A 16,467-nucleotide genomic window follows, 5' to 3' on the forward strand; every position below is an offset into this window, starting at 1 on the left:
AACAAGTGTCCAAGATGGTCTTTAATTATAGAAAATATGCTTTAGTGATTGATCAATATGTGCAAGGAACACTGCTTCAACAAAGAGTCATGAAGTTTGCTTTAAGAATCCTATACAAATGTCAAATAGCTATTCTAAAGTTAGCACAAATTTGAAAACAATCTTTCTCCATAGGTCCATTGCATGAACAACTTCCACAGATCTGAGATAAAAAGACACCAAAATAGGCTTATCCAAACAGTCTTCCACATAGTCCGAGCTGGGAAATGTAGCTAGAATATTTCTCCACAGGACAGAGACTATCCTCTTTTGTGCAAATACAAGATATTTATTGCAGAGAAATTACTTCTGAGGAACTTGTATCATTACATATTTTTACTTTTTGAGGAACTCACAATTTTGTAGAGATATTGTAGTTATGGAAACTCACATCTTTAGAAAGATATTATCTCTCATATAGCTCGTCTTCTCACAAGAACTTTTAGTGTTTCATTAGCTTGTGTACACTTAGAAAAAATAAGCTTCAGATGTCCGGAATTGTTACTGTGTATATCCAAGGTGTTCTATGGAAACTATGATGAATGATTGATATCAAATAAGAGGATCATCTACATTGGCTTGTCACAAAAAAATATTAAAGTGAATATCAGGACTGTGCAACAGTATATGATTGACTTTATCAAATAATAATTTCCTTTCTAACATGAAGATCATTAGTAAATGTGCCTCAGAATGTCGACATCCTTGAGAAGATGGCTGAGTAGGTTTCAAATACAGATATGGATTGGCCTCAATAATGCACAAACATCAACCTCATACGAATTTCACCTACACACAAGAACTTCAAGGCCCAACAAATCCCTTGACCAAGCGAAAACAAATTTGTTCTTCTATTCAAGATTTAGCAACTAATCTGCAATTGAGGCACTAGTCTGCAACAATTGTGTTTCCTCAACTCTGCAAGGTAAAAGGTCTACAACAAATCTAAAATTGCAACAGATAACACTCTTCTTGAAATTTCAAAAATTCTTAAAGAGATGCTACTCCACAATTTACTTGGTCTCATATTATATCATTGAGTCAAAGCTTTTTCTGAATCACCATAATTATTTGCTCTATGAGACACCTTCTCTACTCTACTACTCCAAACAATAAAATTTTTATCATCAATAAAAATTAAATCAATTTAATTACAATAAATATATACTTCAGAACTTCATCATTTCGTAACTCTTTAAAATTCCTCCTCTGAGATTCCCCCCCCCAAATCTCCTTACTCCATCCTTATGCCTCCACTTCATATTATAAAGTCCCATCCCCCTATTCACTGTCGACTCATTCGAATGAACCAAAAACCAACTATTGATTTTTTTTAATTAATTAATTTAATATTTTAATTTAATAATTTTTAAATTAATTTAAATATTAATTAATGTATTTTAATTATTGTTTAATAAATTAATTTTAGTTAACTTTTAATTAAAATCTTTATATATAATTAATTTTGTAAATAATTTAATTGATTTGTAAATTAATTAATTTGTAATTAATTTAATTTAATGGTATAATTTGTATATTAATTTAATAATTTAAATTATTTTGTATATTTTTAATTGTAATTAGGATTTCTAATTAAAATTTTCTAATTTTGGTCTGTGTATGTATTTTTTCAGAATTTTGGCAGTTTTGACATTTCATCTTTGGAGAGGTAATCTCAAGATTTACATGAAAAAATGAAGCTCACAATAGCTCGTTAGAAAGCCAAGACTGAGAAAAATAATCTGAGAATGATAAGTTTAGAAAATTTAATCATTTAATAACTCAAAAATCAGCAGAAGACAAAGTGATGAATTTGCAACAACAATTCGTTTTCTTAATTTGATTTGAGTAAATTTCGTCGGCTTAAGAAAACTGTTGTCACTAATTCATTCTCCAACATTGTTCAAAAGCTAATCAAATCCATTTGAAGCAATTGTAGCATGAAAATCTCTTTGGATTTTATTTATTTTAATTTAACAATATCATGAGAGTTTGTTTTTCTAATTTCTAATTTGCAATTTATTTTATTTTTTATTTTGATTAGTTTGTGGGAGGAGACCAGTTGGAGAAATTCATATCTAAGACACTTTGGATCAATGGAGAGAGACCAACAAAGAGAAAAATGAGGAATTTGCTGCTCTAATTCAGAATCTAGAAAACTACTCAACGATTTTCCATTGTTGGAAATTCTTGTAATTATTAAATAACAGTTTTGAGAATGAGGAAGAGGTTCCTCTTCTTTGCAACTAGAGGCTCTGGAAAAACATTTGTATAGGATATTATAGCTATATGTGAGGGGAATACTTCAGATCTGAGGTGTTAGGGGAAAATTCTGTGATTTTTCTTGTTGTGCATTTGCACTTTTGTAGTGTATTGTGAGTTGAATTATGGAGAGACAAAGCATTTTGAGTTTTGAAAGAGAGGATTGTTTTGCACTACTGTAAGAAATTTCTCTAAGGAGCTAAAGCTGCTCATGGACTGCAAAATTTGTAAAGAAGTTCTGGTATGAATTTAATTAATTTTCATTTCATGTGCACTATTGTCTGGGATGTAAATTAATCACTTTGTTACCAGAATTTCTACAATTGATTTTAATTTTGTTCTAAATAGTATATTGCATTTTAATATTGAGCACTATTGTCGTATTGATTGTTTTATGCTATTGAAGTTCTGCAAGAGCTATCTTTGAGGAGCATAACATAATTAGAATTAATATGAATTCATTGAAATAGGAATGTACTAAGTAGTAACTATTTATTGTTTAAATACATTCCCATTTTGTTTTATCTTTCATTAATTGAATGAACTACTTCTTTAATTAATGAAAACATATAATGAATTCAGTTGTTTTATTGGATTTAGACATGTATTTCTAATTTGCTTTGATAACTATTTATTTAAGTAAATTCGATTTGCATAAAGAAATCTAATAAATTGCAAAATGCAAACTATTTTTCATATTGCAATTTAATCTTATTTTCTGAATTCAATCATCATACAAACAATCCTTTTCCCCTGGTTAGTTAGTTCATCTTCTCTTGAATTGAGAAAGGGCTATCCTTTTTCCAATTCAAGATAGGATTAGTTTTTACTTGCATCTTAGAGTAAATCTACATTTAGATTTAATTCTGCATTCTAGAAGTCCCCTCACACAGGGGCAGACCTTAGTTGTGGCTTGGCTGAGCCGTAAATTCAGCTTAAGGATCACTTTCTTGTAAGAGCTCTGCAAGAGGGAAAAATCTGATTTCTCTCTTTCTATTGGTAAGTAACAAACAAACCATAATCCGAGAGAGAGAGTAACTAGACCTAATTAAACCAGTCAGAACCACTACATCAAATGGATAAGATCTTAGTCGGGGCTTTGACCTGGTGGTCTCCCTCACATGTTGATGAGGTCATTTTTGCCCATCAACATTTTTGGTGCTAGAAGGAGGGCCAAAATAAATTATTTCTTTGAAGATTTTGTGCTTTAATATTTTATCTTATTACTATGGCTCCACTTAAAATATCACCTTGGAGTTGATTTACCAGGCTTCCACCAACTTCTACTGTGATAAAGGTAGTTAAGACTCTGTCTAAGATCAAATTTGATGGTAAGATTTCTTCTTTTGATCATCTCCTTCATTTTATTTTAAATTGTAATAATTTCAATATTGACGAAGGTTTTATTTGCAAGATCTTTACTCTTACGCTGAAAGGTCAAGCTAAACACTGGTGCCAATCCTTGCCAGTTGCCTTTGTACATAGTTGGGATGAATTTTCAAAGATTTTCCTTCACACTTTTAAGGAATCTACTTTATTTTCATTTTTCTCAGTTTGAATTTATGTTTCTTTCAAATTTCATTTTTAAATTTCTGAGCACATTGTACTGGCACTTTGAGCATTCAAACTCTCAGTACTCATCAAGTGCATTAATAAGCATACATGAGAATCAATTCTAGAATTTCAAGCATGAACATCGGCTAATTCTTATTTTGAAAATTTATTTGATGATCATGAGTTCTTCATAGGCTCAAACACTTGAGAGTGCATCATTACATTCTAGCAAAAAATATAACACTTCTAGAAATCTTCTAAATGTCTATCCATACTTTGTTGGACATTATTAAAACCAACGCTTTCCGTGTGTTTTGTGACATGGACTAACCGCTTCTCATGGATCCTTATCTCTGGTGATGTTATCATTGACTAATACATGCGGGTTTTGGTCCAATGAAAATCGTGATTCCCAACAAGTAGTATCATAGTGTAGGTCACGAGTTTGATACACACTCGGCTTGCGTTTGGGGGGGGGGGGGGGGCACGGTGTTGGACATTGCATAAAACCAACGGTCCTCATGTGTTTCGTGACATGGATTAACTGCCTCTCGTGGATCCTTATCTTTGGCGATGTGATCGTTGACTAATACCTAGGGGTTTTCGTCTAACAACAATCTTGATTCCCAACATACTTTATTGATTCATTTGGAAAATATTTGGAAGTTCTAGTTCTCAAGAAGATTTCTGACATTGCTAGTTTTCAACAGGCTTCAATATTTAAAAATATATCATTCAAGCCTTGCCTGATATTTCCTCTTCCTTTCAACTTCTTCCAATTATTCACTGAAATACATCATGATTTTTATGATCCCATAGCTAGAGTTTTGGAATAATTTCAAGGTGAGAATTTTATGAATAAATTTATTTTGTTGAACTTGTTAGATGTACATAGTAGGCTGAATTTTTCTTTTGATAATCTCGTTGCAATTTTATTTTTGTTTCTAATTTTTGACATTTTTATATGTGCAAAAATAAAACTAAGAGAATGGATTCACTGGAAGTATGACTATACTTAGTCATATTTTCCCTCATGTAGTTAGATTATGAATATAATTAGTTTAGTTATATCTATCTTTCCTGTTTTTATTTATTTCAATATTGCAGATTTTTCAATAAGCAGGTAATGAAGCCTATGCATTCACTTGATTTTTTGTACAGAGTGGCTCAGAGCATATTTACCATCTACTTTTTCTGATCATATTCATGCTTATTGTGCACTTGTTTATCTAACTCCATTACATCGAGGAACATTTGAAATAATAATTTCTCAACCAGTGCTAAGTGATCTCATTCGCTACTCTTTCTCTTCCACCACTCTTGTGCTTCAATATGAAGTGGATATAAATTAATTTATCATTACTTAGTATTTAATTTAGATTGAATAAGGAGATGATTTTGAACATATGCAAAATCAAATATAATACACAGGATAATGTCGAGATCTATAAGGTCCTCATTAGCTGGATTTTGAGATTTGATTTTGTAAATAAAAGTATTTCTAACATAAAGTGAGCAACTAGTCTTCTCTAATCCACAACATGTTCAAGGAAGTATTTTCTTTCTCATTAGAATAAATATTGGTGCTTCTGTTCATATTTCTTTTCTTTGCAAATTTGTAAAATTAGTCAATAATCATACTCTACTTTTCGTCGATGCAGCTGAAATTGAATGCTTGGATTCTACTTGTTTAAATGTGTTATGGCCCTGTAGCTTCCTACATTTCAAATAATTAATCAAAGAGCCTACAAGAAAAGGAAAATCACAAAATCTTGCAGCAAATACGTTTGTCCATGATTTTAACTCTGCCTGTTCTGAATCGTTCATTTTTCAGGTTAAGTTAAGCCTATGTATTACACTCGTTCATCTTACATCCACTTTAGTCACATTTTCTTCTTCCGATATGATTCATAGCCTCTTACAAAACTCAGAATCTCGAACCTCTGCTTCTCGTCTAATTTTTTAGAAATAAATCTACCGAGATTGTTTTCCTCGAAATTTTGGACCTTTTGGCTTATCAAATTCTTGGGTCTATATTAAATCAAAAGTATTTTAAAATATTCCAAAATTTACTCTCCCCAAGATCCACGTGGCCTATTTGATTTCTCCGCCCAAATTCCTTGGTCTCAAAATCTCGTAAAGTTATATTAAATTATTATTGTATCCAAGTTTCTGATTTTATGTTTCTATCCAATAGTAATCTCGGGCTTACTTTTTATCGTAACTCTTATTTAAAAAATTTACGAGAAATATTTTCCAAAGCCTACTCTTATATTGGAACCTCGAGATATCGGGTTATGTATTCTTGTTGGCCTCTGGTCAATTCATTAATTGCTAGACACTCTGACCTTTCACTATGCTCACATGGAGTCCTCTTTGATTATCTCTGTATCCTTATGCTAACTTCCATGTTATCATGGTGTTCGAGATCTTGGATGTATTTAACTTCCAAGCATTTATTCCCCGAGATGACTACTGTTGGCTTCATTGGTTGATTTCTTTTTATCTGCAAACTAGAAGAGCGGAGGCCAGTGAGTGAAGCAATCATTCACTTTGTTTCTAGCATGATGGATAAGCTGCTCGGTTCCATCAAGCGACTTTGACAAGCATCAAGTTTGACCTTGCATCATCCAGATAGATCATAAGTGGGATAAACTGAATAGAGAAGAATAATGGGCAATCGGGTCCTTGTTAAAAAGTAAATCCAAGGCAAATAATTTATGCTAAAACCCTTGAAATTTCATTTTCATGCTCATGCTTATTCATTTGGAAACCATCTTTCAATTTGAATGTATATGGATGTAATTCAAGGTAAAAAAACTAACATATTTTTAAAGTAAGGAAATGGATGTGTATCGGAAACAATATAAGTGGATGTATATGGCTATATTCAAGGTAAACAAATTAATATATTTTCAAAGTGACTTTTATGATATCCATCCTTCATGGTATGTGCACATGGATCTTATCGTTGTGCCTTCATTGGGTATACATCCTCACATGCATTGCTGGGATTCTTTTTACTTTACACGACAACCTTCCTGGCTAATGAAAAGTTCATCTCTGGTGGTTCGCTTATGTTTTTGTCTTTATCTCATTATTGGATGCTCATCTCATCATTCCATATTTTAGTATGTATCCTAGTTTCCTTTTTCAAGACATTCTTTAGAAGCCACTATGGTAATGTAGCCAGTTGGTAAGGAAATTTGCAACACACAAAGATAATGGATCATGCTCAATTTATGTTTGAATTCAATTTATGCTTGAATTTTTGATATATCGCTCCACACTTATTATGCAAATATTTAAGTCCTCTCCATATATGCATAAGTGCCACATAGGTTGGGACTTGGTCATGATTTTTGAAATTTTATATAAATCTTGGAGTTAATATGAAATCTAAGAAAACAAAGAGAACAATTTCCTCTGCAATTCATTAAGAAGTACATCTTCATTTTCATTTCTAATGAATTTTATTTACTTCAGATTCCTTGAACATGAATCATTATTTCTCCTAACTTTTATGCTCGCTCTAGTTTAGATTTAATAAGTTATGGTTTTGGGCCAATGAAAATTTCAAAGAGTACAACTTCTTCATAATTTTAATTCCAATTAAAAAAAGATGTTATCTTTTTTTCGAGAAAATCAACATATCTAAGGTAAAATTTTAATGATATTCTTCAATGGTAAGTCTCATATGCCCATTTTCATCATTTTTCTATTTCTTTACATTTTTGTTTCAGTTTAATTTTTAGTTTTGCTGATATAAAACTTTGTTTGAAGGTATCCAGGAATTGTTTTCACACCCCTACCAACTCAGATTTGGAACTCATTCTCCTTCTTTCTTTTTTTAGAATTTTTGGAAGAGCAATTATAATGTTCATATAATCAACTAAATTGGGGAGTCCCTGAACCTTTAGTTTACTTTTCAAACCCAGTTTTTAATGGTCAAGATGTTCTCACGCAGGCTTTGTTTTGAAACCAGTAAATTTGCAAAAGATAAAAACTTCTCATTTGGTTTTATTTTAACTCATGACTGTTAGTCATTTTACGATTTGAGAGCCTAATTGCTTATAGGTCTACAAGATAAAGTTTATTAAAATCTCAACATAAGATGAACACACACATGCTTGTCTTATTTTAATTTTTGTTGAGACATTTTTGTAGTTAGTCTTGTTGGGGTTATCTTTTTAATTTGGGTTTTTCTTTCATTTTTCCTTTCCTATTTGAAAATTTTGGAGTTTGTTGTTCCTTTTGCATTAGTTTGGATTTATTTTTCCTTCTTGTTGTTGGGTATGGTTTAGTTTTGGTGACATCACCAAGATTTATTTGGAAGGAATTTTTCTCACCCAATAGTGGTTGGCATACAAGGGAAATTTGTACTCTGTGAATTTAAATGGGTTTCTTTTACCTTAAAGGGATATTTTTTATGGAATCATAAAGCCCTCTTCCCTTAAATCTCTTCCATGGAGGAACATGCATCATTTCTAAGTGATATAGTTCATCTTTTCAAGGAATGAACCATCCTGGAGTTTAACTCAATGAATCCCTCCCATTCCTCCACTTTCTAAAAGCCTCTAAATGAATAGTCACAGGGAGGGATACCGAGTCATCATTACGGAAGTATTATATCCACTTTCTTAAGTCTCCATTACCATCCCTTTCACTCAGTGACGTCATAAACATAGCTCGAAAATGTGTTTATTAAAAGGGTGGTCAAAAGGGGAAGCATGGGAAATATGAGTAAACCCGTCGGCGCTATGGATGCTCGCTAGCAATGGCGAAATGTTTGTATGGCACAAAAGACAACTTCACTGGGGTATTGACTAGGTTCGCTGGCAACAAAGCAATTTCAGAGACCATTCATATCGATCGATATATTCTTTATCAAAAATTCCCCATTTGTACCTTCTTCTATCACTTATATGAGGTAATCTTTAAAGTTAAATATTTCCCAAAATTCGAATTCATGACTTTAGACTCAATCTGCTTTGAGTACTTATATTTTTGAAATCATATTGTTTGAACTATTAAAGTGGGACCCTTGGGAAAGACTTCACCGTTTGATAGCTTAATAATTTTAACCTTTGGGTAAAGTGAAGTTCATTATCTTTTAACCAAAGATAACTGGTTCTTCCCTGTTTGTTACCATTGTTGTGTTGAAATCAAAACACTCCCATTTTTAACTTATTATCTTCATAATAATAATGGGGACCCTCTAAATAAATTCTTGTTAAATCGCTCTTTAATATTTTCTTTTGGTTAAGTGTGCGATAATTTTGCGAGATTTTTGTTTTCTTTAGATTTATAGAAATGATTGCTTCACTACGTTCATTTTTTCACGAGCTTTCCATTGGTTCTTGTTTCATCTCAATTAGATGCACGGTTTGTAAATGGCTCTTATCCAAAGTTCGTAGATTTTTTACCACTTACGCTAAATGTACAAAATGTATATTATTTTAATTTTTTAAAATTAATTGTAAATATTGATTTTGTATTAGTTTTTAATTAATTTTTATTTTTATTCTTGTTTTTGTTTTTGAAAACGGCCCTATATAACCACCGTAACTGAATTTGTAGAACAATTAAAATATATTCAGATTTCGGAAGCGAATTAAAATTCCCAATTATTAGAACTCCTGAGATCCCCAAATTATTCATTTACAAAAGTGGTTGTAGTTTTTTTATAAGGTTGAGACTTATTTTACAAAGTGGTTGTAATTCTTTTTAATTCACATTAACATTCTAAAGTGGTTGTAGTTTTTATTGGAAGGAGGGACCCAATCCTTATACCATCCTCTCCTACCTCACTCCTAATTTCGAGCCTTCTACTCATTTCAGGGCATGTTCATATCGTAACTTTTAATTTAAAAAACCTCCTAAAATCCAACTCCTCAGATCCCTAAATCCTCCTCCTTATGTCAGGCCTTTCCCATTTCAGGCCCTCTCCATTTTGGAACCTCTTTATGTCGTAACTCCTTTTAAAATAAGCTCTGAAACAAAACTCTTTATCCACCTCACCTCCCTTGGACCCACCTCACTTCAGAGCTTCATCATTTCATAACTCTTTAAAATTATTCCTCCGAAATTTTCCTCCCACGAAATCTCCTTATTCCATCTTATGCCTCTCACTTCATATTATAAATTCCCCTCCTTCTATTCCCCATTAGCTCATTCGAATGAACCAAAAGGCCACTATTGAAATTTTTAATTATATATATAAACTAATACAAAATCAATATTTACAATTAATTTACAAAAATTAAAATAATATACATTTTAGCCCAAGCGGTAAAAATCTATAACTTCAAATAAGTACCATTTGCAAATTGTGCATCCAAATGAGAAGAAACAAGAACGAGTGGAAAGATAGCAAAAAATCGAACGCAATGAAGAAATCAGAATATAAATTTGAAGAAAACAAAAATCTCGCAAAATTGTTGCATACTTAAACAAAAGAAAATATTTAAGAGCAATTTAACCAAAATTTATTTAGAGGTTCCCCATTATTTTTATGAAGATAATAAGTTGAAAATGGGGGGTGCTGTGATTTCACCACAACAATGTCACCACACGGGGAAGAACCAGTTGTCTCTGGTTAAAAGATAATGAACTTCACTTTTTACCCAAATGTTAAAATTATTAAGCCATCGAATGGTAAATCCTTTCCCAAGGGTCCCACTTTAATAGTTCAAGCAATATAAGTTCAAAAAGATAAGTACTCAAAGCAAACTGAGTCTAAAGTCATGAATCCAAATTTTGGGAAATATTTAACTTTAAAGATTACCTCATATGAGTGATAGAAGAAGGTACAAATAGAGAGTTTTTGATAAAGCATATATCCATCGATATGAATGGTCTCTGATATTGCTTCACTGCCAACGAGCCTGGTTAGTACCCCGAAAAGTTGTCTTTTATGCCATACAAGCATTGCCCCACTACTAGCGAGCATCCATAGCTCCAACATGTTTACTCGTATTTCCCATGCTTCCCCTTTTAACCACCCTTTTGATAAGCACATTTTCGAGCTATGTTTATGATGTAGCTGAGTGAAAGGGGTGTGATGGTAATAGAGACTTAAGAAAATAGATATAATACTTCCATAATGATGACTCTGTATCCTTTCTCGCGACTATTCATTCACAAGCTTTTCTAAAGTGGAGGAATGGGAGGTATTCATTGAGTTAAACTCAAAGTCAATTCTTTCCTTGAAAATATGAACTACATCACTTAGAAAGGATGCATGTTCCTCTATGGAAAATATTTAAGGGAAGAAGGCTTTATGATTCCATAAAAATATCCCTTTAAGGTAAAGGAAACTCATTGAAATTCATAGAGTACACATTTCCCATGTATGCTAACCACTATTGGGTGAGAAAAATTCTTTCCAAATAAATCTTGGTGGTATCAGCAAAACTAAACCATAACCAACAACAAGAAGGAAAAATAAATCCAAACTAAAGCGAAATAAATCAGCAAACTCCAAAAATTTCAAATAGGAAAGGAAAAATGAAAGAAAATACCAAATTAAAAAGACAACCCCAACAAGACTAACTATAAAAATGTCTCAACAAAAAGTAAAATAAGACAAACATGTGTGTGTTCGTCTTATGTTGATATTTTAATAAATTTTATCTTGCAGACTTATAAGCAATTAGGCTCTCAAATTGTAAAATGATTAGTAGTCATGATTTAAAATAAAAGCAAATGAGAAGTTTTTATCTTTTGCAGATTTACTGGTTTCAAAACAAAGACTGTGTGAGGACATCTTGACATTAAAAACTAGGCTTGAAAAAGTAAACTAAAGGTTCAGGGACTCCCCAATTTCGCTAATTTTATGAACATTATAACTGATCTTCCAAAAATTCGAAAGCAAGCAACAAGGAGAATGAGTTCCAAGTCTGAGCTAGTAGGGGTGCGAAAACAATTCATGGAGACCTGCAAAACAAAGTTTTATATCAACAAAACTAAAAACTAAATTGAAACAAAAATGTAAATAAATAGAAAAATGATGAAAATGGGCATATGAGACTTACCATTAAAGAATCTCATTAAAATTTTACCTTAAAGATGTCAATTTTCTCCAACAAAATATAACCTCTTCTTTTAATTGGAATTAAAATTATGAAGAAGTTGTACTCTTTGAAGTTTTCATTGGCCCAAAATCATAACTTATTAAATCTAAATTAGAGCAAGCAGAAAATCTAGGAAAAATAATGATTCATGTTCAAGGAATCTGAAGTAAATAAAATTCATTAGAAATGAAAATGAAGATGTGCTTCTTAATGAATTGCAACGACAATTGTTCTCTTTGTTTTTTCAGATTTCATATCAACTCCAAGATTTATATAAAATTTCAAAAATCATCACCAAGTCCCAACCTATGTGGCACTTATGCGTATATGGAGAGGACTTTAATCTTTGCATAATAAGTGTGGAGCGATATATCAAAACTTCAAACATAAATTGAATTCAAACATAAATTGAACATGATCCATTACCTTTGCGTGTTATGAATTTCCTTACCAACTAGCTATATTACCATAATGGCTACTCAAGAGTTCCTTGAAAAGAAAAAAAGAATGCATACTAAAAGATGGAATGATGAGATGAACATCCAATAATGACACAAAGACAAAATGTAAGCGAACCACCAGTGATGAACTTTTCATTAGCTAGGAAGGTTGTCGTGTAAAGTAAAAGGAGGCCCAACAATGCATGTGAGGATGTATATCCAATGAAATCACAACAATAAGATCCATGTGCACACACCATGAAGAATGGATATCACAAAAGTCACTTAGTCATCTCGAGGAATAAATGCTTGGAAGTTAAAAATACATCCAAGATCTCGAACAACATGATAACATGGAAGTTAGCATAAAGATACAAAGATAATCAAAGAGGACTCCATGTGAGCATAGTGATAGGTCAGATTGTCTAGAAATGAATGAATTGGCTAGAGGCCAATGAGAATACATAACCGGATATCCCGAGGTTCTAATATAAGAGGAGGCTTTGGAAAATATTTCTCATAATTGTTTAAATAAGAGTTACAATAAAAATTAAGCCCGAGATTACTATTGTATAGAAACATAAAATCGGAAACTCAGATACAATAATAATTTAATATAACTTTACGAGATTTTGAGACCAAGGAATTCGGGTGGAGAAATAAAATAGGCCATGTGGATCTTGGGGAGAATAAATTTCAGAATATTTTAAAATACTTCCAATATAATACAAACCCGATAATTTGATAAGCTAGAAGGTCCGAAATTTCAAGGAAAATAATCTCGATAGAGTTATTTCTAAAAAATTGGACGAGAAGGAGAGGTCCAAGATTCTGAGATTTGTAAGAGGCTCTGAATCATCTCGGAAGAAGAAAATGTGACTAAAGTGGATGTAAGATGAACGAGTGTAGTGTAGAGGCTTAACTTAACCTAACAAATGAACGACTCAAAACCTGCAGAGGTAAAATCATGGGCAAGAGTATTTGCTGCAAGATTTTGCAATTTTCCTTTTCTTGTAAGCTCTTTGAATAATGATTTGAAATGTTGGAAGCTTCAGGGCCATAAAAAATTTAAACAAGAAGCCAAGCATTCAATTTTAGTTGCATCAACATTTTTGGTGCTAGAAGGAGGGCCACAATAAATTCTTTCTTTGAAGATTTTGTGCTTTAATATTTTATCTTATTACTATGGCTCCACTTAAAGATCACCTTGGAGTTGCTTTACCGGGCTTCCACCAACTTCTGCTCCGATAAAGCTAGTTAAGACTCTATTTAAGATCAAATTCGATGGTAAGACTTCTGCTTTTGATCATCTCCTTCAGTTTATTTTAAATTTTAATAATTTCAATATTGACGAAGGTGTTATTTGCAGGATTTGTACTCTTACGTTAAAGGTCAAGCTAAAGATTGGTGCCGATGCTTGTTAGTTGCCTCTATACATAGTTGAGATTAATTTTCAAAGAAAGATATAGTTGAAACTCAAAATTGAAACCAATAATTCAAACAACTAAAAAAATTATATATAATGTATAATTAATAATAATAATAATAATAATAATAGTTGAAGTTCAAGTGCACAATCTTAGTTTAATAAAAGGTCATACCACTCTCCAAGCACAACAAAACCATAGCTAGGGAAAAACACGAAGAACCTTACCTCCAAAGGTTTTCCACAAGCTAGCATCAACACTAGCAAGCCTCCTTGGCTTGAAGTAGGACATATCCTCTCCCTTATTCTTCTCTAATGAGTAAAACCCTAAATATTATCACCAAAACCTAACTCCTTGCCTCTTTAGGGTAGAAATCTAACTCCAAACTTCAGAAATTCTCAGGAAACCCTAGTTCTTCAAGACAAGGGAGATACATACAAGGAAGAATCTCTAAGGGGGTGAGAGAGAGAACTTTGCTTCTCACATCTATGAAAACAAGATGATGATGATGATCCAAATGTAAGGACTCTCTTCTTCATTTATATATATGAAAAGTAAGAAAGGCCAACAATACATGAGTGGATCTAAACCCTTATAAGTAAACTACCACTAAGAAGTAGGCCCACACATGTGAAGCACTCCTATATGTGACACATGTAAATATCCAAGGTGATGACAATCCATAAGTAAGGCTACAAGACAAGAGAACTCCTCCAAGGTTCAATGCTTCTCCAAGAGCTTTAATGCTCTAGTGACTCTGCAAGTTTAAGTGCCATCTCTAAGTCCACCCACATATATGTGCATGACTCCCTCAACCAAACATAGCATAATTCAAATACAAGCCTCCATGTAAGTGATCCAATTAACCAAATATTATTTAGAGATTAACACCCTTCTACATAACATGAAACACTTCTCCTCTAATGTTGGGAGTTCTCCAATTAAGCATCCTCTCCATGTGGCTAGAATATTGAATGGCATCAAGATATATGATGATATCCAACATTCCAAAGAAGAATATTGCGCAAGAATCCATACAAGGTATAACAATCAATGAGTAAGCCACCTCTAATTTGCAAGTCCATCGTGGGTCAGCCAATGGATGACCATACACCATGTAGATCACATCTCATAAAGAACCCCCAAACATGGGATAAACATTTTTGGAGTAACCATGGAAGTTAACAAGACTCAAAGACGATACCTGGAACTATCATGGATATCCCACTAAACAATTCATAACAATAGATCTATGAAAAAAGATCGAAATCCATACTATGAAGGGTTAATTCCATTTAGATTCTAGATTTGTTATTAATTGTCTTGTTGTTTATGCATGCAATAAATAATATGTGGAAAATAGAGAGGAGGTACAAACAATTAATAACAAGCCATAATAAAACCCAAGATATGCTCTAGGAAACCCTTTTGGGAGAAAGCCTAGCTAGAGGGTGAGACTGTTTGTCTCTTTTGCTTGGAATGGAAATGATACAAAAACAAAGAAGAAGGCACACTCTATGGAGTTTCCCGAGGCATGTGGCCCATTGACTACTATAGAACACAAGACCCCTTTGTTCTAGTCTCTCTTTATCCACTCTCAACTACTATGCTACTATGGAACAAAATGAACTCAAATAGAATGAAGCCCCTTTTCCCCCTAGTGCCTTGATTATAACATAACCCGATAACGAACTAGGGGTTGAATTTGGCCCATTTAACCCTCAACATGAGTTATAATTTGACCCATACTACAATCTTCTTCATAGTCCCCATTTGGCTAGCCCATTTTCCATGAGTAACGGGGGATGACGTGGCATCCTCTCAAATTATGGTGGTCAATGATGATAGGTCAACTTTTGGGAGGCATAAGTTTTGCATCAAACTCCAATTGATGTCTTTCTTGGACCATTGGAAAGGTCTTTGTGTAGAATATTGTCATGGAGTGTGGTGCATAAGGGGAAAAGTTTTACTCCAAAAAATATCATTTAAGACCTCCCTAGAATGTTTCAAGCCCCAATTCTCCAAACTGGGTCTCGCCACTAAAATTGTTCCTATAAGCTTATTTCTTCAATTTTTCCACTTTGAAAGTGTCAAGATGGAGGACAAATTATAAAGTGATCAAATCTGGATCAATATCCCTAGTCTCCACTACTATGAGCATATAATCTGAGAACAAGAGAATTTTTCAAAAAACACTTGGGCCAAATGCCATAGTTTTATTGTCATACAAACTATCCCAGTAAACACAAGAAATAAAGCATCTAAAGGAAACTAGAAACATCCATTTTTCCAAGATAAGGTTTCCACCTCATGGTCTAACTAAGTAGATGGTTCTTTAGATTTCATAGCTATAATAGTAAATGTAATTGAACAAGAGTGGGAATTCAGCGTCTTAAACTAGGTGAGCTACATCACACTCCATAGAAGTTTTGAGTGATTTATAGGACATGGAGTCCATAGAGATGTCCATATGACTTTATTGAGGAATTGTCATGAATTCAAGGGGGAGGTTGAGATGAGCCATGATGTGCTCTAATAAAGATTGATAGGATGAAATATCAAAGGTCATTTGAATGTGCTTACTCAACATCGCTACCATTAGTGCCCAAGACTCCTTCCTTCACAAAGGTTTAAAATGTGTTCTCCTAATATTATTTGAATTATGTGTTG

This window comes from Pinus tabuliformis, chromosome 2_1, assembly GCF_031772625.1.
Source record: "Pinus tabuliformis cultivar Carrire ecotype Pingquan chromosome 2_1, CPIR1, whole genome shotgun sequence".
Taxonomy (NCBI): domain Eukaryota; kingdom Viridiplantae; phylum Streptophyta; class Pinopsida; order Pinales; family Pinaceae; genus Pinus; species Pinus tabuliformis.